This window comes from Accipiter gentilis, chromosome 34 (assembly GCF_929443795.1).
Source record: "Accipiter gentilis chromosome 34, bAccGen1.1, whole genome shotgun sequence".
NCBI lineage: Eukaryota > Metazoa > Chordata > Aves > Accipitriformes > Accipitridae > Astur > Astur gentilis.
The window spans coordinates 10,062,888-10,089,148 of NC_064913.1; the positions used below are offsets into that span (position 1 = coordinate 10,062,888).

At 35.2% G+C, this 26,261-nt stretch overlaps 1 protein-coding gene across 2 annotated transcripts in view; it reads right to left on the reverse strand.

The window, feature by feature from the left end:
- The window catches only part of MGAT4C (MGAT4 family member C), a 402,472-nt gene that overhangs the window by 185,129 nt on the left and 191,082 nt on the right, over positions 1 to 26,261 (reverse strand). The window lies entirely within an intron of this gene.

The window sequence follows — 26,261 nt, forward strand, 5'->3', positions numbered from 1 at the left end:
ATATAACACTATAAAATATATAGATTCAGATATAATATCTATAATTTATTTTTATATATATAGTTATCTATACCTATCTGTCTAGATCATAAGCCAAGCGAAATGCACTGAAAAAATGTAAGCCTCAATAAAATAAAAGAATTGTACAGCACACTGAGAAGACACTGACACATAGGTATCACTAGTGCTTTCCAAAGGTGAGAACATGCAGCAATGACTGGCAAAGCATCACCATAGAAATTCTAAAGCCCTGTCAAATAAGGTTCACAAAATTATGTAGAATTGAATACTACACATGTATACATATATAATCAACCTCAGAAGTTTCCCAGAAAATCAGTCTAAGGGATCCAGTGATTATAGATCTAATTTAGTTGGGAAGCATGGGGTTTTTCAAGACTATTATATTCTAATCAAGAGTGAAAGTGACTGTGGCAGTCATCCTATCATTATAAAATAAAGAAAAATATTATAAAGGAAGTCAGAGAGAAAGCACTGAGAAAAAAACGTTAACAGGGATGAATGTTCACGCTTCCTCATCAAACACACTGTCACTGTGGTATAGAGTTCATTGTTCTTTACAGGGGGATGAAGCAAAGACAGGAAACAGCTCTCCAAATGATTTGCTCAGTCAAGGGAATCAAGGTAGTTTGAGTTCTAGGGTCTGCAGATCACAATTTTTCTTTTGTTCCTGAAAATGGGATGCAACATTCTCTGTAGCATATACAGAAATAAGTGTATTTGGCAAGTTCACAGCATAGGAAAAGAAACTTTGATATTTATCTAAATTAGAAATCTGAGAATCGCTTATATAATGAGAAAAATGTATAATGGAGAACACTGGGGGAAGAAAGGCAAGATAAAGAGAAAAGACAGAAACCCCTTCTTTTCACATAAATTTAAGTTTATATTAATGTTTATATTTTCATTATTCTATATCCATAAATTTGAAATCAAAATAGAACCTTTTTTTCTTGAAAACAGGTACTATATCAAACATTCATATAATGGGATGCTGTATCTAAACCCACAAAATCTAGCTGTATTCTCAAGACTCATTTATCCTACTGAAGAGAAATTTGTCTGTGGAAATAACACTATCTCTTACGAAATTAAATTAAAATTCTTAAAACTAAGTAAAACCAAACCGAACCGAACCAAACCTAAAGCAGTGTACCCTTCTGCTGTGGTCCTGTCATTCTGAAGTCCCAGTTCATTGGAAGCTGCTAGTCTGCAATACTACATTATCTTTGTTTATTAGGAGTGAAAACTGCTAATTCCCTAGTTACCTAAACCCATCTGACAGTTGCTGCTTTTGCAACTGACTGAACACTTCACAAACTCTTTACAAGTACTGGATCTTTTAATTTTTTAATTAAATTTCTTTCACGTGCATTCAAGCTCTACGCCAGAAAGCCCTAGTATACTCTTCTTATGATGAGGTTGATAAGCTACTCTGTGCTACAATTTGCAAAGAATCACTGGTCAGTGGCACAATGAACTCTCCAAAGTTCCTATGTTCAATAGGTCTTGCTAAGCTACTTTCATGGTGCTCTTTCCTGTATATTGATGCCCATGAAAGTTAAAAAGACTAATTGGACATCTGAACACCACCTTAGCCCAGAGTAGTTGTGGTTAGGCCACGCACTAGTATTAGAGATGTTGAGATTTTACTTCATAAAGATTGAGAGTGGAGTGCTTTTTTCCATCAGTTCACATAATAGTGCAAGGCCAACAATACTTCTTTTTTGAAATGTTCTTTTTTTAGTGTTTTACTGCATATTCTCCCAACTTTACCAGCATGGTCAGGGTGTTTTTATACTTCTGAATAATGAAAAAAATTTGTAAAATAACAAATGAAGGTAGTATGAGAATGTCTCACAAATCTATTCCTAAACTAAATCAACAAATAAATTTTCACAGGAAATATGTCACCATAACAATAGATACAGAGATCTTCTGAAATTACTTCTGTGCTAGAGCAAAAATATGCAGCTGACTTTGTGTGTGGTAGCAATGTGTCAGAACTAGAACAGCAGGCATATTCAACAAGTTATTCACTTATCGAATGTGTGACGTAAAAATGTGCACAGATGAAAATCACTATTAATGGACAGCTACTTTTGCCACAGTAGTTGCAAGTGTTAAAGTTCAGGAAATGTTTGCCAAAACTTGAAGCAGTGGAGGAGGCATAGAATGACTTTTTTCTCCAAAGATGCTTTTCACCTACAGTTCTGGTGTACTTTGATTGAAGAGATCATTTTTCTGCCTATCTAAATTCAGCTATGAAAATGAACCCTCAGTAACTAAGATTCAATATTTTGACCCTCATTTCTAACATTTCATCCATGTTTTTGAAGAGTTTCAAGGCATAAAACTTATGTTTACCCTCCATTCTGCATTCACTATCCTACGTATACTCAGCTATTCAGTGACAAATTGCTAAGAATTACTTTCCCAGTAGCTATTTGCCTGCACTTTTAGACGATCACCTTTTCCATTCTCTAGAAGAAAGGGACCCAGAAGATAGGTTCCTTAATTGTGGATCATAATTTTATATCAGAATTACATTTTAAATCAGGTAGCTCTTCTAACATTAAACAGACAAAGCTAAATAGCTAAGGTCAAATTTCTCATTTTGTCTTGGATGATATTGAAAATCTACCATGCAGCAACTTACAGATGGCAAGAGTTCATTAGACTTAAGACACTTGTGGGAAACACTGGAAAAAAGTCATAAAGTAAGTAAGTGACTCAACAAATCTTTTCGTTTCTAGACTTGAAAGTCTTAGAATATGACATCATGCAATTAATTAGTTTCTCTGAGAACTAAGAATTTCTCTGTGTTAGTTTTCACTCCATTTCTGTCTAGTTTAATTTTAAATGTCCTGATATATTTGACCTTTACCATTTACTTACTAAACTCCAGAATGAAAATATACACTTTGGAAGGAATGTTTTCATGACAACATCAACAAATAAGAACTACCAAGTGAAATGCAACAGTAGAAGCCATCTATTAAAATAAATAAATAAATCTTTTACTTCTCCCTTATGTTCTAACAAACTTGTTTAAGTAAGGTATAGATATGCAAGTTAGCTCAGTATAGAATAAATTTATGGCAAGAAAAGATACTTAACAGATTAATTTAAAAATTAATCTGTAAAATTCTCATGTAAAAAGAAATACGTAATTTAGACAAAACTTTTCCTTATCTACCCACCCACAGAATGGCATAAGATTTCCCTAGATTACTCAATTTTGAAGGACACTCCCCCCCCCCCCCCCCCCCCCCCGCCAAGTTTGGGGAAAAAAAGGTTGCCTTCAATGGTCAAGAATGGACATCATATAAATAACACAGAAAATTCATTATACATTTTAGGAATTTTTTTCAGTGTTTAAAAACTTTAATATAGACCAAAAGTTATGCAAAAAAAAGTATCCTAGATATATATTGCTAATTCTCATTTTCATTTAAAATTAATTCAGAATTTCTCCCTTTTCACTAGAGTTAATAGTGATTACATACATAATATAGCTTTTCTGCCAGCTATAAGCCATCTTTACATACAGAGGAGAGCAAAAGTATAAGATTTAAACTAGTTCTTGGACTAGAATGTAAGTGGTTACAGAATGAATTACTTAGACTGCTTTTGAAGTTTCTGTCATTTGAAAATCTTACTATGGCAAAATTCTCCATGTGCAGTTAAACAGCAGTAACAGCTTCATGGACCAATTATGATTTTAAATACGTAAAAGCCTGCACAATATCTACTGTAATTCTGAAAATGGTATTATATATTTTATTTTTTTTTTCACAGTACTTGCTGACAAACTTCTGCACAACTGAAATTAAAATTAGGTACAATCTATTATGCCCAGTTCTTTGAAAATGCTAGTGATGTTAAAACTTGATTAATCCTTACTGAGGAAATAGTTCTATTAGCTCACACATCAGTAGAATAGTATTTTGTGTAACAGACCATCAAATGACAACCATGAAGTAAATTAATATGCTACCCCTGGAAAAAGTTATTGTAACTGAATTTTAACTACTTTTCAAAATTCTATTTGAAGCCTATTACATTGTTTCTATATGCTTACTGTGTTTAACAGAAAATATTAAACATTCTTGAAACAGCTACTACCAAAGAACAAAAAGAAATAAAACATTTGGATTGGATTTCTGCATTAAATTTCTTCCTTTTGCTACTTCAGATATTTATAAATACACAATAAAATAAACAGGGTTTTTTAAAGCTTTTTTTATACATCAGGTTGCCAACTAAAATTTTCAGGATGCATAAGTGGAAGTTCTCTTGAAGGATGTAATTAGAATTCTCCTATTTCTTTTATGCATAGAACCTAGTGTCAGGAGAGATTAGAGAAATCATTTTGATTCATTGTTCTCCATGACAGTACCACATTTACAAAGTAGCCTGAGAAATAAGCAAACAAACAAAGACAAAAATTTGTACTACATTCAAAAGCATTTTAAAAAAGGAGTGAGTCACCTTAGGTTCATGCATAATGCAAGTTTATAAAGTTAAACACAATCTGCTGTTGGAGTTACTGATTTCCAAGAACTTTTACGTTTTTCTCATTGAGCTCTGTTGTAGATTCCCCTTTAATTCAGTGGGAATATATAAAAAATAGCTTTTATATTCCATATGTTCCTGAAAAATTCAGGTAATAGAAAGAGAAAAATGATTCATAAACCTACAACTTCATTCAGTAGTCATGCATTACACAACGAAAGAGAATATGGTCCTTATAGTGTGCAAAAAGACTTGGCCATCCCAACATATAATTCTACCCAGAACCTACTTATAGTTTGAATTTAATCTTTTCCTGATTTGAATTCATACTCATGAAAGAAAAATGTCTTCAGAGATCTCTTGTTCATGTGTTCTCTAATAGTTAATTTAGGTTTTGTTATATCTGAGTTCACATCGTGTGTTGGTGTGAGCTTTCCCTCCAGATGTATTTCCTGAATTACCTAGGAGAGAAAAAAATACTTTGCAAATATATATCATATTGTATTACACTGTATTGCTTGATACAATGTATTTACTCTTTATTAAACTCTTTCTAATGCAATGGAAACTTGTATGAAATATCACTATTTGAAGGATAAATGTTTAAACCTGCACCTCTGTGTGTTTAAATACTTGTGACCTTTACCATCATTACTTTAGTGCCATGACTATTAGACTTTATGTCTTTTCAGGTGACTTTTTTTCCAGTTGGAGGGTACATACAGGTGGAATATTCAAAACCTGTGAATGAAAAAAAAAAAAGGAACCCTCTCCTTGGCAGAGACTGAATGCTTTGTTACGGCAGTAAAAAGGAATCATGTATTACTGAATAGCTTAGCAACTGTATTTTACTTCTCTTTCAAGGTTCACAGAATTGGGCTTTTCCATATGGACAGTATTACAGTCAGTCTTCCAATGAAAAGTAAATATGAAGAGAATGCTTAATTAGCTATATCCTCTCTATCCTCCTGAATATGGATTTCTTAAGGCTTACATTTCTTTCAATTTACTTACTTCTGGCATTATAGAGCCACAATCTCATTCCACCCTCAAAACTGGGAACCAGTTTTCATAATCTTGGAGAGAAATTTGCATTTCTACACAAATGGTTGGCTTAGCCCTTCCAAAAATCTCAGAATACAAAAAATCATTCATTTATCAAGAAATGCCTTCAAACAAGGAAAAAGGAAAATAAAATTGATTCTTATGAAAAGTCAGAAAACTGTTTTCTATTGGAAAAAATAATTTTTCAATTATTTCTTGATAACACTTGGTGCATATCTCAAATAAATGCTTCAGCATTTACTTGCTAAATATTATGTTCTAGAGTCATGAAAGTCAGGCATCACTCCAATGAGTAACTTAGAAAAGCAATGCCTACTACGTTTCTCTACAGATCCTCTACCCAGTCAAATATGGCAATGGCCACAATGATCTAATACACAAAACTAAATGTCAGATTGTCCATATAAGTTCATAGTCCAACTGAGTTCTGATTAAATAATATAACTGCTTAAAACAGAAGTTTACGGTTTTTAGTATTTTCATTAAGTTAATGTAGAAATATGAAAATATTAGGCTTTATTGCTTGCTGATTATATTCACAAAAGTTTGTTTATATTAAAATAATTGTTTTCTGAAGTAAAGAATAAAATAATGTCATTAACTACAAAGTATTTAATTTCTTGCTTATTTTGAGAGCCTCAGAAGAAATCCATCCGAAAACTAACAGTGCAAACTAAGGGAAAGGAGAACAACAGTCAGCACAAATGCATAATACTGCTTTCTTAGTTTTGTCGTATGTGGTATCATGGTTCTTTTTATACGGTGCTCACAAGAGGAAATGATTGTTAATCTAATAAGACTGTGCATTTAATACTTCACAAAATATAATGTGTAAAATCTCACCGGTGTATCTGAGATAGAGAAAACCAGTGTGAAGGCAGAAATGTGCAAAATCAGGTCTACAGCAGAAAGATTTTTCAACACCTTTATAGTATAAAATGCAGTAGAAACGGATGGGAAGAACAAATCAAGCATTTGTAGTATTCCAGCACCCAGTAACAATAAATGAGGAACTAACTTCTTCTAAGAGGCAAATATCAAAGACTAATGTACTCTGTCCCAGAATGATGGAAGGGTTGTTGGATATTGTTATATGAATTTATGCCCCCAGCCCCCCATATGGAGAAGGCAGCAAAACCTACCTACTTGGGTAAGTCATTTTGGAAGAATAAAATCTTGATATTGACCCAGAATTCCAGTCAAAGGCAGTGAATTTGGAGCTATTTATCGAAGCATGCAAGATCGTGGCTCAGTTATTAGCTGTAAGAGGAGCATCATCCACATTCTTCCCTATGTATTAGTTGCAATGAACTGGCTAGAGGAGTTTGCAAATAAAGGATATGATTTTAGAGACAGAAATGGGCACTGGTACAGTTTATGAACAGCTAATCCTCCTGATCTCTTAATGGTGAGAACATTTGTGCTATGTATATACATCAGTAAAGAGATCTTATAAAATGAAAGTGGTCAGGATTGATATTGATATAACCAGAATTTGATGTTGATTACGGGTAAATAGATTTGACTATGGGAACCTGAACCAGTATTACAGGCTCTTTGAAACCTGCTTGATCTTAGGCTAAGGTCAGGTTAGTACAGCCATGGTATGTTATTTAATAAGTGGGTAGCTAATCTGAAGACTAGAAGTTATAAAGTGTTCTCATATATTTCTGAAAAAGAGGAAAGTTTGCATCATGGTTGGATCTATTACTGAAAATCAGATACTTTTAGTACCTGCAGTTATTGATAGAGTAAGGATTTTCCTATCTGCCATACCCAGTCACTTATCAAACACTACATTATGTAGGAGAATAGCTGATTGTTTTGAGGTTCCAAAGAATATATGGAAACATGGAAAAAATGCATGGAGAAGCCCTTGAACATCTAATCACCCACTATTTTACTATGGTTAGGATCAACTGAGTTAAAAATACCAACACCATGAAAGCATACCATTATTCGTATTTTTAGGTATTTGGTGCAAGTTCTGCACATATGCCATTTTAATTCAGGATTATATAAACCTGTATATTGATAACATATAAAAGATCTCACAGAACGGGAACTGGTATCTTGAATATGGAGAGGTTATTCTGATTAGAGTTTCAGGGTTTAAAGAGATAAAGGAAGATTAAACTATTGATCATTTTTATTACGGCAAGATAAAGCTATAACAACACAAAAGAAAGAAAAAAACAGTTTTCCGTACAGGTCATACATTATATAACTTGAAATAAGTGAAGTAGAAGGATCTCACAGAATAAGAATCATTGTGAGTGTGGAAAAAGAATTTTAAAAGTTAGGGTTTTCTGGTAGAGAATCTCAATTTATTCTTCCAAGATTGGGCAATAACATCAGGTCTGGTAATAAGGGTTGAAAGGACATAGGCAATTGGCCCTTCTGTCAAAGTCAAATCTGTAAGGAATTTGTGAATGTCTTTTGGCGATACAGTATCACAACCCCAAACTGAATGTCCAGTACTATTTAATAGGATGAAAAGGAAGGAGTCATCTAAATGAACATATGGATTTGCTGGCACAGTATTATGTACTCAGGTGGCTATGACAGGAAGGTCAGGCACAGGCACTAATAATGGAACAATTTTTAAAGCACATGAAAAAAATCTAAGATTAACTGATAACCCTTTTGTATTATTTGCTAGTATATTGTGAAATATTCATTTTATATTTGACAATACATCAACTACTGTGTAGCCACAGAATTTGAGAATATTATTTTTTATAAAGTGCATTTACGATAAAGACTGTTCTATTCTATTAAGTCATGTTGCTAAGTAGTGTGTCTTTCTGTATGGTATCCATGGATTATATCTAACAACTCACTTAAAAGGCAGAGTTGCCAAAAAGCAAAGTTATTAATCTCTTGTGAGCTAGGTCCAAAGAACATTAATCCTACTTGGAAGTTATCACCAGAGAAAAGTTAAGAGATCTATGTTCAGGTCATGATCGATATCCCTAATTTAACTAATGGAGACAAACTCTGGCTCCTCGGCATCTTCTTGTCTGCCAAGGAACTTAACCTGAGAGAAAAAAATAAACCTTACTCTCTCAGCTTTTTACAATTATAACATGGTTAAAAAAGGCTTTAAGTGAGAGGGAGAGGCTGAGGGAAACAAGGTGTTTTACAGAATAACTAAAAATTTCCAATGTATAGGTAAGCATAGTCACAGTCCTTAATCATGAACTGATCTTTTATATATATATGATATACATATATATATATAGTGTGTACAGCAAGTATTTGGGAGACCTGAGAAGGAACTGAGAAATTATAATAAAAGACAGATTTATTAGCTTTTCCACTCTGAGGATTTGCTTATTGCCACTGGGTTTTCTTTAATGCAATTAGGGTTGATATGCCCTGAATTTTTGTTAAAGTTAAATTTAATAGTCAGTCGAGTAGGAAGTTTTAATGTTTAACACTCCATTTTCATTTGTACTTTCTCATACCTCACTATAAAATATTTTTTCACTTTTTTCCTTTATGCTGTATTTTTGTTTTGCTGAATATTTTTGTAAAGAAGATAGGAGATGAAGGCTACTGTTAATGGTTAGAGTAATGAACATATTTAATATAGTATAAAACCCCCCTTTTCTTCCAGACTAAAATACTATGGACTTAAATAAGGTTAGATTTACCACTGTTTGAAAAAAGTTACGTGTAATCAATCAGAAAATAAATACTAAGAGGTGTGACACAAAGAGCATTGCTAAGTGTAACTTCAGATGTGAACACTTTCTCAAAAATGAATAGTAGCTGCACATAGAATCCTATTTATTTCTATTACCAAACAACTACAGGGTAATATAAATTCATGCAAAAAGGAGGCTGAAACAAAATCAAAATGACACACATACACACACTCTCTTTAATTCATGTTCCTTCCAACAATGTCACCTTTGCCACAAATTGTGTAACCATAGCATGCAGATCATTTCCCTTCACTCCTTTGGACAACACACATAAAGGAACCTTACCTCCCTGTCGGGGGATGTAAGGATACAATCGCCTATTGAACTGGGTGCAGCTATGAAAGTAAAAACATGAAAGTATAAATATCACCATGAAACAAAATTAATGTCAAATTTAGTAGCATTGATGCTTGGATCAGGTTCACTATCCAGTACTGTCATCTATAAGTTACATGCATGCTGTAAGTGTCAATGCACGGGTGAGATCTCACAGCAAACAATGAGAAAAGTTTACTTTCTCATTTGTAAATGAGACCTTGGGTCTTCTGGTGGCTACGGTCATCTTGCAGATCCAAGCACTTGAAGAGCAAAAGCATTTTGCAGAACTGGATAGTATTTGTTCAAAATCTTTGTGATAATACTACTGTCTGTCATTCTGCTTCTATTATCCTTTTTCCAGAATAGGTATCCAAAACAATAATGAAGATTTTTTTAGATATGCTAAATGTAGCAGCAAGTGGTTTAAGTGGATACTTTTAAGGAAGAAACTACAAATACTCGCAACATCATCTTGTCTTCCACCCACTGAAATTCTGCTGTGATCTCCGAGTTGAACCAAGATCCATCAAGGGTCATTAAAATATAGTATGTGCAGCTCAATACTGAAAAGAACAACTCTCTAGTAAAGCACCATCCCTCTCATGCAAATAGCAGTTAGGACTTTCCTCAAGAAATTATCACTGCTTGTCTCACCAGCCTTCTTTACTGTCTAAAGACAAATGCTTAGTAAGTGGCTGGCAGGAATATTAGAGTCCAAATGTTTTTGTTTTCATCCCTTTCATCTGATGGCCAGTCTAATCATGGAACTTACTGTAACAGCCTTGATTGTAGAGCTATATAGACGGACATCTATACTGTTTTGGGTCTCTTTCTCACTAGATGAACTGCCTATGAGTTGGGTAGAAAAGCATAGCCTGAATTGTTCCATTTTCCCCTCTCCAATAGATTACAGAGTGTGGATTTAGGCAATTGCTCATCTGCACCCAGAGACCTCTGCTGTCCTTTGAATTGCTCTTCAATATGTATGTGGTGCTGCAAGGAAGGAGAGAGAAAGATTAAGTGGATGGTAGTGTCAGCAAAGATGTGAACGAGGCAGAGGTTTGGCACTTTTTTAGAGTAAGATGTCTTTGCTTTATGGGTGCATTGCCAAGAGTGAGTGTTTGATTGAGGGGGATGGTTTCTAGAGCTGTAAGTAGAAAAGAGAATTGTAATATAAGTACACTGAGAGAAACCTTTAGAAGGATAGATAGGGATTGAGAGGGTGAGGTTATTTCTTCATTATTTATAGTAACAACTCTTATTTCAGACAGAAGATTTTACTATGACACTGAATACCCACTGAATATCTACTTACATATCCATTACTTTTAGTAACATTAGCCCCAAATGCCCCTTTTCATTTCTTTCTCATTTTAGCTTTGTAAAATTTCTGCAAGTTTTGCACTAAGCAAAAGACCCAGAAAATACATTTCTGGAATTGGCATCAATCACCTACAACATTTGTTTTCTAAATTCTTTAGCAGCCTGTCATGTAACTTAGATGGATGAGGGCAAGCAACACAAAAATTGTTAATTCTTCTATTCATTTATTTTTAAAATGAATAAACTCTGAGTATGAGATTGATGCTTAGTAACTAATTCTGTGAGCTGTTATAGGCAGAAGAATCAGACATTTTAGTTACAATCTAGACTTCTTCAAGTCACGCCAAAGATATTGTAATTTATTTTATAGTAAGAGGATACCCTCTTGAAGCAAACGTCCAGGAAAGAATTAATTTAAGGAATTAGTTTAAAAGAAAATGAAGGAGTAATTTAAAATAAAATTATATACATCATTAATATATGTTTATTTATGCAACTAATAATAATATTGTTATGTAATGAAACATATTCAGTATCAGTAATGATTGGACACCTAAAAACTGGTGTTACAGACAATGGGATGCTAGTTGTTGGTGGTGTTGAAACTGTACTCATTTTTTCACCTGTCAATAATACAAAGTGGTTTTGAATGAGGGCTTGAATAAATATAAAAAATAACCTTTAAAGTATGATTGTATCCTAAGCTATCAGAAAATTAGCCATACTACCTACAGTTTGTTAAAATGTATAGGCCACACCTATTGATTTAAAAAAAGAACAAAACACCCAGACATTTTTTCACTGAATAAGAATTTTTTTTGTTTTTTAAATTTTCACATGTAGCAGAAACCGGCAAGAGGAGAGCCAGCTTGCCTGGTGGAACTACCTTCAGGGTTTTCTTCAAACCACAAAACAGTCTCCAGGTCTTGTAGAGAACCTTTCCCCAGTGACTGTCTGAGTATGAGAAAAGAAGCCACAAGCCCGCTATTGATACAACCCATAGTCAGTACAGCTGTGTGTTGGAGGTATATCAATATTATAATAATTAAGAGATGGATGGGAAATTTGATTGGCATCAGTAGTGAGAATTAGGAAACAGGGAAGGATACAAGGGATGATAAGTAGGGAAGAGCAACTAACCAGGGAAGGTGCTTATTATTAAATAAGAAGGGCTCTGATACTAAACCATAATCATCACAGCAGACTTGCATGTTCCCAGTTACACTGTTCATTTAATCACTCAGTCCACATTCAGTAAGACTTCAGGCACATAGGGCTCAATGCTGAAGAATAATTGCTTTGAGCACACATAGTGGCCAAGCACAGTCACTTTTAGAAGACCAAACTTGCGCAGCCTGGGAAGAAGATGCACAGAAATCCATGGCTGTATCCATAATCACAGCAGCAGGACAATGGATTATTGATGTTTACTGACCAGATACCTACAGTCAGTCACGTGAGAACAGTTATTCTATGTATTAGAATAACACGGAATTGTAGCAGATGTCATCCAACTCACTAGAAGTGCGATTCCTCTCTTCAGTATATTTGCTTATTACCCTCTATATACAGGCAATTGTCATACTGGATGGAACAGCAAAAGAATGCATTTGCCCTTATTTATATATTGAAACAGTGTTTCTTTAGCATGTTATAAAAAACATCACAAAAATAATTAATACACACATTAAAATGTATTAGTACTTCACATCATCCATGCATTAATGTAATGCTTCCTCCCTGTATTGTTTGGATTATTCCTTGTGGCATTTTGCATTGTCAAGCAGCATGTTCCGTGTCAGAAACACTGTCGCTAATTTTAGTAATCTACATAGTTATCTGCAGTGCCTGTACTGCAAATTACTCCCTGGAGAAGATAGTGTTTATCAGTGATGATGACAGATAGGGCAAAACTATATATTTCACTAGTTTGGCAATAGGTATAGTATAGAATTTGCATACCAATGATTTTCAATATTTCTTTAGCTTTCATGCTGGGCTTGTGCTATCAAATGAATATATGTTTTAAAACTATTTTTACTAAGTTTTCTTTTAGGGTTTCTACAACATTATATGAACTTTTTCATATATCATCTTTTTCATTACCTCTATGAACCGTATATACATATATGCAATTTATACTAGTGACCTATAAGTATGAATCACTAAGTCAATGCATAAACATGATACAAAGAAATGAGGTTATCTCCAAGTACAAAACTGATATGTAGTTTAAGTTTATTTTAATAAATTAGGAAAAAAATATTCACCATTCACAAAAAAACCCAACAAACTTAGAACTTAAATAAGAATTGAAAAAACCTGCTAGGTTGAACCTATAATTATTAGTTGTATGTGAGAGTGTGTTTACTGACTGTAAACGTCTTGTATCAGGTAGGTGGAAAGTAAAATCCTTAATTTTGGTAATTTAAAAAGTAACTACAAGAAATGGATTCATTTCTATTTGAAATTGATTTCTAGTCACTCACAAACTTCAGCTCTGAAAATGTATTTTGGGATTACAGTACTTTGCTACTCAATACATTTCAGGACATATTCATCTTTACAAGAAGCTCATTTTGAATGACCCTGAAATCTGAAGTAAACAGCTTATTCATTAGCTCATTGTTTTGCCACCCAAGACAGCTAAAATTTATCTCAGAATAACTTTTTAAAAATTACTTAAATATCTAGATAAATAGTGATATATTTATGTATTTTGATAAGCAAAGATGATAAATATGTCTAAAACTTATTAATATAAATGAATGAATATGTAGGTTAAAGGTGTCAGTAAACATATTTTTGGAAGTACATTCTGGCCCAATTTATGTAGGTACTCTTCTAATAAGTTGTATAGTTGCCTAATTGAAATAGAGATCTTCTAAAGCAAAAGCTACCAGACACCAAGCATTCACTACCATCTTACACAGTTAGCAGCTGATTAAAGAACAGCAAACCAAGAACAGGAATAAATGGTTGCTTTAACAATGAAAGGTTACCTGGGAAATCCCTTGGTGAAGTGTGAGGGAATTGTATTTTAAAGTATATTCATAGATGGATGATCTGTAAAAGGTATTAAACAATGAAGGAACATATGATGATACCAAAATTATTCAAAATAGTCAAAATTTAAGTTGAAAGTGAAGAGTTGCAGAAGTATTTTATGATACCAAGTAACCAGACCATAAAATGACAGGAGAAATTCAGTATATTCAGTGTAAAGCAAAAATTATGGAAAAAAGTCAGACAAGTGTATATATGTAACAATGGGTTCTAAACTAACACATTAGAAACAGCATTAGAGTCATTGTAGTTAATTTTATGAAAACGGCAGCAGTCAAAATTGTGGCATTTTAGAAAAGAGAAAAAATCATAAAACAAAAGCATAAAACATTACTGTGGTATTTCATAATTGCATAATTCATATTATCTTGAATGCTGAACATCTTTCAGTCTCCCCAACCCAAAGGAAAAAGTAAAAGTAAAAATGAAGTATGAAAAGACTTGCATATGAGGAGATATTAAATCAACTGGGATTCTTCACCTGGAAAAAGAAATGACTGGAGGAGAATATATGATTGCAATAGAGAGAAAGACATGAATAATGCAGAGACGGTGAAAAAGAGGAAGTGTTACTCACAATTTTACTCAATACGAACCCCAAGAATAATAAAAAGAAATAATGAAGAAGAATTCTTGAACTTAAAGCAGAGTTTTTTTCCTACTCAATGTGCAAATGAATTGTGAAACTTATTGGCAACATGCTGTGCCAACATAACTGCTGTTGCGGTTACTAAGTGGTATCAAACAAAAGGGTGCAGAGACAAACTCTAGTCCAGAAGGTTCTAAGCTACAGGATGTCAGAAGCTGTGAGGTTAAACTGAGTGAAATATTAGTTTATTCTTGCATCCACAATTGGCCACTGTCTAACACAAGATGTTGGAGTAGATGAGTCTTTTATCTTGCCCATTATTGTTGCTTTTATGAGCATTTTACAGTCTGATCCTTTCTCAAAGGTAACTTAAAGAGAGCACTTGACTGCTGCATTTCTAATATGGGCCTGTGTAGGAGTAAAATTAATCAACTGAAAACCATGACATTTGGATTGCTCTATCTGCAGACATGTGCAAAGGACTTTTATCTTGTTATAGCTCTTGCTGATTGGCCAACAAGCCTAAGTAGTCACCGTGTTGCAGTCTCTTGTAGCGAGTGATAAATAGAGATGAGAGTGAAAGACACGGCCCACATAAATGATAAGCAAACCCCCTCCCTTTGACCTAAAGTTACAATCTGAGTGCAAAAAATTCATTTTCTTATCAGTTGCAATTTAAATAGATGTGTACATTGCCATGGTAAATACTGTATTCTGGTATACATTTTAAGATTATCACTGAAACTCAAGACACCGCAAAACTTAACACAGATGAGCTGAGAGAAATTTTAAGTTTGTAGAAGTGGCAGATAATTTTTTTCTCCCTGAAATTACAGAAAAGCAACAAACTACAGCTTCACAATTTCCTGTGATTCCATTCAAAGTATTCCTACATGCCTGAAATGTCTTTGCCTGTGTAATTGAAAAAGAGAAACTAGTATTGACTCCTGTGTTCTGTAAGAAAAGAGAAAAGAAAAAGACCTAAAGGATTGCTATGGCGTTTATTCCATCAGTGCAAAATTGTTCCCTGATGTGTATTTCAAGCATTGGACTAGTCTGCTTTAAAAGACTAAGCAATAAGTTTATGAACTACTTATTACAGGGAACCCTATTTTATGTTTAAAATGAACGTATCTTAAAAGCATTACCCTAATGTACAATACTATTTTCTTTATTTAAATCACATTTCTCTTGGAAATCCATCCTTGCATGTTCATCAAGAACATGCAAATTACTATTATTGAGGAAAACAATAGCAGCAGCTTCAGTTAAAATGCCATTTTTACTACATTTTAAAACACAAAACTTTCCAGTAGAATCCTTGATACTATGTCTTTGTATACTTCTGAACTATTAGCCTTTTAGGATGAGTTTTAGCATGTTCTCTTCCTTACACTCCGTGTGCATAAGGGATTCTGAAACTGACTTTTATGGTAAGGTCTTGCAGTATTTTGTGGTGGGTTGACCCGGGCTGGACGCCAGGTGCCCACCAAGCTGGACAGGGGAGAGAAAATATAACAAAAGGCTCATGGGTTGAGATGAGGACAGGGAGATCACTCAGCAATTACCATCACGGGCAGAACAGACTCGACTTGGGGAAAATGAATTTAATTTATTACAAATCAAATCAGAGTAGGATAATGAGAAATAAAACCAAATCTTAAAACACATTCCTGCCACCCCTCCCTTCTTCCCCGGGCACAACTTCACTCCCACTTTTCTCTGCCTGCTACCCCCGAGTGGCACAGGGGGAAGGGGAATGAGGGTTGCAGTCAGTTCATCACACGTTGTCTCTGCTGCTCCTTCCTCCTCAGGGGGAGGACTTCTTACGCTCTTCCCCTGATCCAGTGTGGGGTCCCTGCCATAGGAAACAGTCCTCCATGAGCTTCTCAATGTGGGTCCTTCCCACAGGCTGCGGTTCTTCACAAACTGCTCCAGTGTGTGTCCCTTCCATGGGCTGCAGTCCTTCAGGCACAGACTGCTCCTGCATGGAGGGTCACAAATGGTGCCAGGAAACCTGCTCCAGTGTGGGCTCCTCTCTCCATGGGGCCACAGGTCCTCCTTCAGGTGTCCCCCTGCTCTGGCGTGGGGTCCTCCCCAGGCTGCAGGTGGAGATCTGCTCCACCAGGGCCCTCCCTGGGCTGCAGGGGCACAGCCTGCCTCACCGTGGTCTTCCCTACAGGCTACAGGGGAATCTCTGTTCCAGTGCCTGGAGCACCTCCTCCTCCTCCTTCTGCACTGACCTGGGGGGCTGCAGGGTTGTTTCTCTCACATATTCTCACTCCTTTCTTCAGCTGCTGTTGCCCAGCAGTTTTTCCACTTCTTAAATCTGTTCTCCCAGATGCATTACCACTGTTGCTGATGGGCTCAACCTTGGCCAGCGGTGGGTCCATCTTGGAGCTGACTGGCACTGGCTCTTTTGGACACGGGAAGCTTCTCACAGTTTCTCTCAGAAGCCACCCCTGTAGCCCCCCGCTACAAAACCTTGCCACACAAACCCAATATATATTTTTGTTATTGTTATCCAATCTGGCTGAACAGGTACTGAGGGTGGCAAAAATAAGAAAGGAAAATCAGCAGAATAAGAATATATTAAGAAAAAAAGTTCCACTTTTATTTAAATGAATTTATGTTTCTACAATGGTACACATAAACCTTAATGAGGATAAGGTATATTCTTTGTTTCAGAAGCCATAGAAAAGCAAAAAATGCTGCTTGTGTTATTACATTTATACATGCCAATCTGATTGGTTTATCTTCCCTAGATAGAAGGGACTAACTGGTTCTAGCCTCTTGTACCTTGCTTTTTTTTTATGGGCTGATCTGCTAAAAGAACATAGGCTTCATGTACAATGAAGCCCATCTTGTGCGGGTTTTTTTCCCTAGGAACAACCTAAGACAGAAACTAATAGATATAAAGCTTTCATCCAGAATTTTATAAGCACCTGGTTCCCAAAGACCTGATCTAGGTGGGACAAGTCAATAAACCAAAATTTCCTCCAGCAGCACATAAGAGAATGATAGTCAGGGTTCTTTTATAAGATAAAACAGCAGCAGTGTGTTCAGTGAACAGATCTTTCACAGTAATCCTACTAAAAAAAGTGAAAAGAAAAGGTATGAGATTTGGGGGGAAAAGGGAGGGAAAGGAAAAAAAAAAGGAAAAAAGTAACTAAATGCATATTTAGCTTCATTTACTATTTAAGACTTCTCAAAGTACATACTGTCTACATGTTTAATAAAATGTCTTACTGAGAAAGGTGAGAAAGAGTGTGGTTTAATTTTCCCACAAGGCAGCAGTAACTCAGCACTTACTCATTTCTGTGTATTAGTTGCTAGCTAGACTGTCAGCATACACTTATTTTTACTCTGAACTAGCTGTTTACTGGGTCACCAGAAGGCCAAATATATAGATATATATACATATAGTTATATATATATGTATGTATGTTATCGTTAGAGTCATGTAAAAATCATGGGATATTCCAGTGGGAAGAAGGGATATTCCAGGCATTGGAAAAAATGAAGGGTACCTGATGGGAAGAACACAGAAATTGAAGTGGGTGGCCATCACCAGGTATTGCAGTGGGGAAATGTATTAAACGCTGAGCATAAAATGCCCTGTTCTGTTTATTTTTTCCTTCTGAGAAATCAAGCAATGGAATAACAGTACATGTAACCCAACTATAGTTGATAATAAAGTGTGCTTCTGTAGGAAGAATGTAATTCTGATGTAATTATTATTATAATGAATAAAGTAAAATCAAAACATGCAGAAATTGTCAAAGAAGGGCACTGAACATTAAAAAAAAGAAAAAGACTGTATCCTGAACACACAGAACATTCAGTCTACAATATTTTTTTGAAGAACTATTCACAGTATGCTAGTTATAAATCAAAGACCTAGCCCAACGTATGCATACATTTTAGTCACAACAGTGCAAGAGCAGGGCACAAAAGACTCATGTAACAAACCCACAGACAGCAAATTTTCAATATATGCAAGGCAAGATGTATATCCAGCATGAGTGAAGATGGGCATTTAGTTCCACCCAAAACCCCCTCACATTTTATAAAACTGTATCATACAAGAAAACAGATGTATGGAGAAACATACAAAAAGAATAGGAAATCATTTTAGGCCTTATGTGTATAACAAGAGTAATGAAATTAGCTTCTTAAAACCTCTGGGAACTGGACAAGAGAAAAAAATTTCAAGTGGTAGCAAGAGAACAATCAGAAAAGACTTTGCAAAACACAAATGATGCAACTACTTACAGTTAAAATCCTACACTGACAAGAAAACAACAACAATGTAAAGAGAAAATTCTCAAGCCATGGGCAGAGCATGACTGCTGCACATTGAGGCTCCAGTATGTAGAGAACATGAGCTTGTCTATTAACATGGCAAAACTATGCTCAAAAGGAAATTTTTTTCTCTTACTTCTGCATATCAAAATGTCATCAGCATATATGTGGCTTGTGATGGCAAAATAGCTGAAAAAACCATGAGATCCTAACAAATATCTTTGACAAACCATTACCTTTCCCACCACCAAGAGTTCTATCTATGTGTGATATTAAAGCTACAAAGGTATAACAAGAAAATGAAGTATGAACATAGAAATTCTTCTAACTGATCTGCTCTCATAGTGTTTTAAAAGACTGCAGTAAAGGGGAAAGACTAAAGGAATCAGCTCACCTTGTATACTTCCAGTATTTTAAACACAGTATTGATATACACTATCTGCAACTTCTGTAAATTATCACAGATATTTTGAATTGATAGACTGAGTTCATTAAGAATAAGCAATGGAAACAGGGAGCTATTAGAAAAAAGGAAGTCCTAGTAAATTCCTAGTACATTTGGGTCATGTACATAACTTGTATTTGTACACCCCATGAGCAGTTTTAAAAAAAAAATCCTTATCATTTTTTAATTATTTTTTTTTAAATTACTACTATTTTTGGTCATCTGCATACATCATCAATAAATAATAAGCTCTTATGGAAAGATTTTTTTAAGACCGCAAGATAGTTAGGGCCACAATCCAAATGAACTGTTCAGGAATTTATCATGTTATAAAAATTAATGGAAATGACCAATTACAAACTTCATTCTAATAGGTTTCCTCCTATTCAATGGCCTCTGTTGAGAGGTAGATAAGCATACTGCACTACTACCTTTTAGTTTTACCTACTACTTTTAACTATTATCATACCCAAAGCTGATTTTGCTTTCAGTGTAGATGCTAGATTTCTGAAAAGGCTTTTTCATTTTTTTGCCTTTGCAATGCAGGATGATGGATGATAAAGAACACTACCAAGGTTCCACTCCTTCTCAGCTCCTTCACTAGTCCAGATGTGCTATGTAGCCAAACTGAGATGATTACTCAGAGGTACCTAACCTAGTCCTGAGGGATTCAGAACCATCTTCTGAGGCAGTCTTCTTCTAAGTACTCTGTGTGAAGCATAGGCAGCATAACTCCCACATTGAGACAACTGAAATGGTGGTTAGAACAAAATGCCCCCTCCATCATTTGGACAAGCACCCCTTTGTTCCTTTTTTTTATAAAGGAACTTCTGGAAAACTGGGAAAGTAACAAAAAGGCATCCAGTTGAGCTTCTCAGGGAGGATTGAAGGAATACTCTAGGAAAAAATGCCAAAGCAGAAAGCAGAGATTGCTAATAATTTGTATTTCTTTTTTTTTATAGAACTCATAGTAATGTTGTCAACAATCAGAGCTTTTCATGTTGATGTCCCAATCAATATTATCAGAGATATCTTCCTGCTATGTCATAGAATTTGTGACTTAACTGAGGAGGATGACTTAAATCCTGATTAGATTAAGAAACTTTCAGTAAAGCAGGAACTTGAATCTTTGTGTCTAACAATGTAGAGGGGAACTTTCCCAACTGATACTTGCTCTGAATCAGCAAAAGTTTTTCAACCCTCTTAATATAGAAAAAATTGTAAATGGACCTCCTCAAAGCAGAAGCAATACACCAAAGTGCATTTACACTGAAGTGTTGCGCTTGGTTTCTTCCACACTTTCAAACAAATACAAAACTGAAGTAACATAGAATCATAAAAATTAAGCATCTTAAAATCTATGGTCATTCACAGCATTAAGTTAAGCATGGTCCAGTATTACTCTAACTTCAGAGAATCACAGAATTACAGTATCTCCATATCTCTCTTGTACTGAGGAGCCCAGATCTGGACACGGTGCTCCAGGTGTGGCCTCACTAGTGCAGAATAGAGGGGAAGGATCCCCTCCCTCGACCTGTTGGCAATACTACGTCTAATGCAGCCAATGATACCATTCACCTTCTTTGCAGCAAGGGCACGCTGTTGGCTCATATTCAACCTGGTGCCCACTAGAACCCTGAGGTCTTTTTCTGCCAAGCTGCTTTCCAGCTGGGTGGCCCCCAGCATATTCTGGTGCATGGGTTGCTCCTCCTGAGATGCAGGACTTTGAACTTCCCCTAGTTCAACTTCATGAGTTTAAACTTCAAACATTCTTGCTCTATATGTGAATATGTAGATTTAAATAGAAGAGAGAACAAACAGTTTCAAACTTTTCATATTTAAGAAAGGGTAAAAAACTGTGCAGAAGCTGTGAGAGAAGGGAGAAAAACATGAGAAATAACCCTGCAGCCCCCCAGGTCAGTGAAGAAGGAGGGTGGGGAGGTGCTCCAGGTACTGGAGCAGAGATTCCCCGGCACCCTGTGGAGAAGACCATGGTGAGGCAGGCTGTCCCCCTGCAGCCTGTGGAGGAGCATGGTGGAGCAGATCTCCACCTGCAGCCTGTGGACGAGCCCATGTCACAGCAGGTGGATATGCCCTGAAGGAAGCTTGCAGCTCGTGGAAAGGCCGGGCAGCAGCAGGCTCCTGGCAGGAGCTGCTGCCTGTGGGATACCTGCACTGGAGCAGTCTGTTCCTGAAGGACTGCAGGCTGTGGAAAGGACCCACGCTGCAGCAGTTCATGAAAAACTGCAGCCCATGGAAAAGACCCATGTATCTAAACATATACAGTTTCTAAAGAAAAAAAGTCTGTACCAAGTTCAAAGTAAAAACACAAAGATAGTTTTCTGAATTCAGTTCAGCTAAGAAAGAGATCTCAGCTCATATTCCACTGGCAGTGTCAGTTACTAAGTACTTCCAAAGGATGAGTATGTGGAGCCAAAAGGAAAAGGAACTTAATCTTAACATTCCTTTCTCCTCTTTTTTTTTTTTTTTTTTTTTTTTTTTTTTTTTTTTTTAAGTTGTAATGTGAATTTAAACATGTATGGTGACATTCAGACACCATGGGATTAAAAGCAAATTTCCCACAGACTTCAACAGAACTTAATCATTCCCCTTACTTTACATTATGACTAGCAAACCTACTTCAAGAATCACTAAAAAAGAATAAACAACTCTGCTCCTCCTGTGAAATATTAAAAGAGCTTTTTTCAAATGTTCAATGATTTATGAGGGAATTGATGGTATCTGGCCTCCTACAGAGAGCACTTCATTGGAAAATAAAAAAAAAAAAATTCCACCACTACTGCTTCTGTTGAAACTGCTAAAAATATCATCCTTGAAAAGAAACCAATCAGACTATGTATCCTGTTTATGAAGCTGCATTCTATAATATGAGTTTAGAAAGCAACATGTTGTAGCTATGGTGGCAGAAACACAAATGAATTTTAATTCAGAAATGGTATTACAGCAAACAGTGTCACAGAATCATTTTGATTTACAGAAAGCACGACTGTTGTCTTGAAAATGATCGCCCAGTAGAGGTTGCACACTGCATAAGAGTAACAATACTTATTGTTGGTGAAATAATGTCATGTGACTGATGTTGCCCGAAAGAATCTGGTTTCCTCTTTTTCTTATTCAGTCATAATAATTTCATACAAAATGCTGAAACACTTGAAAAGGAGTTTAAGCCACCTAAAATAGAACATGTTTTTTAACAGAGTTTTTCACACTAGGCTGATTCATGTTTTCTGTTTGTTAAGAAAAGTAAGAATTTATAAAGAAATAAGAATTTTCAGTGTCTGTAAGCTAATTAAAAAAATATTGTCACCTTTAAAAATATTTGATATACCAACATAGTAAGCTTAAAGATAGCATACTAAACCCAGGCTTTTTTAAGATTTATTACTTTGTCCCTTTTCCACCCTTCAGACATGGAGAGATGAGTGTAATGAGAGGGTTAAAACAGCAAGCCAACAGATCCACCCTTATTTGCTCCAAATATCACAACCATGGAAGCTCATTAAGGAGAAATTAACTTGCACATTCTCAGCTGTAGAGAGACTTTTCAAGTACTTCGGGCACTCAAAAGCCAGCTCTACTGTTCTGATTCCAAACTACTTTCATAGGATTTCTGGGGCTGGCATCAGATATGTGAAGTTTATTTTTATCAAAGGATGTGGTTTAACAAATCTTGTGCATGTTCAAAATACCTCGTTTTCCATCTCCCTTTCTAATAAGAATATGAAAATTTCCTCCAATAGAAATATGTGACAGTAGTGAATCCCTGCTCCTACTTAACACTGCACTCCTTAGGGAAGTTGAATTTCAGTTTGGTTAATACACTTTACTGCAGTTTTAATTCAATTCATATGGACTCTGAGATGTAACCAGTGTCTCAGACAAGAGATGGATTCTTAAAAAAAAATATCTTAAGAGCTTTCTAAAAGAAGATTTCTGGGATTCAGTTTGGATAGACCAGCAATAGAATGAAGTTCTTTTTAGAGTGGCACATAGTTAAAGATCAGTTAAATTAGTCAGTAATTTACCGATATGTTATAGAATAGTTATACATACAACAATTCAGAATATTTTTACAATGTAAACTTCAAACTGATAAAAAGAAATGTTGTTAACTACACTGCAATAGAAAATAAATATGTTAGCTCACAGGCAGTCACAGAATAAGTAGTCACTAAATGATGTATTTTAAAGACAACTGCATGGCCATAAGTCATGCAAAAGATAGTAATGAATTGCGATATACGTACATTATTAAACATAATTCTGGTATTCACAGTAGCCCATTAGACTTCTATACTTTTTTTCTGGATCTAAGTTCCCTGCTAAGAGTCAGAAAGTGTAACTTCTGTGTTTTATTTTTATTGTATGCCTTCAACACATCCATAGCCTGTCAGCTAGTGATGTGCATTGTGCTGTGCTGTTTGCATTAAGAATATCTATAGTAGTTAATAATTAATCAGTTCAGGCACAGGCATTTTCTGCCAAATTTCAGGAAGCTCACAAAAAAAAAAGAAAAATCAATGTGCTCTCAGATGCTGAATACAGTAATCCTTATTTAGGCAGATACATAGAAAAAAATGTTCAACAATGGCCTACAAAATCCAGCTTTTACTTATTGCAGTCATGATTTATGCACACCTGACAATGCAATAGACAAACACTGGGTACATGCAGAATTCTTTAGACAATTCTTAAACTGACATATCCTTTGCACAACATATTTTTGTCTATACAAATCCTGATTTTCAAATCAAATGGGAGGGGGGAAATTCTTTTAAGCTGCCTTTATTGCCATGCCAAAACCCTGGTCTCCAAGGCCTTGTATAAAGCTGAACTAGTTAATTTGTAATTAAATCTTACAGGATACAGCAGTGATACTCGTTACAGAAAACGCATTTTATGGTCAGCAATCTTATTTGCAACTAACAGGATGATACAAAAGTCACAGTTCATAGAAGCATTATGTCTGTTATTTTATGCTGGAATAATGCCACACAAACCAATTAGCCAGTATAATAGAGTCACTGTGTATTTAAAGAAAAAACTGTATCTCTCAAAATGTCTCTGCCTTTCTCACATTTATAATGTCCTGTGTATTACTGGAACAGTAGTTTTACATATGAAGGGTCAGTCTTGTGGGGTGCTAAGCAATAAAACTCATAAAGCACTTAGCCTATATATAATTAATACAGGATGGTGTAACTCCCATAAATAAGATTTTCCTACAGTTGCAAACAATGGCCACAGCTCCAGAAAAGCAAAAAGTGAATAAAACCTATTAAAACTAAAGGGGAAAAAAAAAAAATCATTGCAGTGTAACAGCTTCAGTTAATGCATCCATTACAGTGAACGGGATGAGAGACTGTGAATTTTCTGACAGACTGCTGAATTAACTCAGCAATGCACTGACCATAGTATGAAGGTTTTACACATCCATGAGTGCTGGCAAGCATAGCCTTTTTCTTTTGTCTCTTAGAAAAAAAAAAAACTGATTCAAGAATATCACAGAAAAAGGAAGGGAAATGGGAGATGAAGAAGATTGACAGACTAATGAAAGGTTTGAAGGAGGATAAATTTACTACGTTAAATTAAGCACAAAGTTCTGATTTCCAGAATACCTCTTTCATCACATTCTTGTAGACTTCCGGGTAACTAAGATCTATATAAAGTTTTAAAGAGGATTGACGAATGTTTGTAAAGCAGACCTAGTATTTAAATCAGTGAGTAAAGATGCCACTGGATTCTCAGAAAGCCACAGATTCTTGCAAGTTCTACTACAGTGAAATTATAGTATTCAGCTATATTTTTACAATGGCAAGTGGATTTCACAAGATTATAAAATTAAAAAAACCTAAACTTGTAGGAAATGTTTATAAGGCAAATCTTCTTCCTGTGATTACATGACTTTTCTAGGAAGATGCAGAGATCTTCATATTGTTGTGTTCCCATAAGTAACCTCAGTATGTGGAAGTATGAATGGAAAAAAATGTTCCATCACAGATCCTGACTACTAGTTCCTCACTTTCTAGTCAGTGTGGAGGACCATATCAGTATGAATCTGTAAATAAATCTCATTTGGATATTCAGATTGCCTCTCATTTCTCTTATCATGACAAGTGATTTACTTTAGGCTTCTATCAAAATATCAACATATTTACATGACAATTTCTAATTATATTCTGCTATGATAGAGCAGTGATGCTTTTTTTCCCCTTTTAAATATTCAATACTGGTTTAATTGTCTGATCATTTCGGTTTCACATTTAAGCAAAACAGTAATCTTTATACATTTACAAAAGATGGCCAGGTATATTAGAGAATATTAGAGAAGCTTTATAGCAGTATATATATGGGCTTATCACCAGAGGTCAACAAAACAAAAGCACTTCAGGAATGAAAAAATTACAGCGGTTTTTAAACATAGAATTATGGAGGAGCAATTCTACTTCATTCAGCAGTTAGGTTTACAGCTTCATCTTTCTTTCCTTTAAAGAAAAATGAAAATATCAGGCTTAAAGAAATAAACAAAATGGAAATATAGCTGTGGAATTACCAGACAGCCCATCTCCCTTCCAACAGCTTATGGACCACAGGAAGAAAACGGAATCAATCAGTGAAGCATGAATTTCTACAACTAGGACCCAAAACTGTAATTTTCTAGACTACTACTGGTGTTCAAAAGAGCTAAGAAAATCATGCACATTTTTTTCCTTAAGTAGTAATACAGTTACAACAGATTAACTTTCTTTGTCTTGTGCCTAGTTTTCTTTTGCTTTCCATGCATTATCTAGAAATGAGCACAGCTGGAATAAGAAAATTTAACTAAGAATATAAAAAAACATTGAATGAATGACACAAGCACTGAAAGAGCATCTAT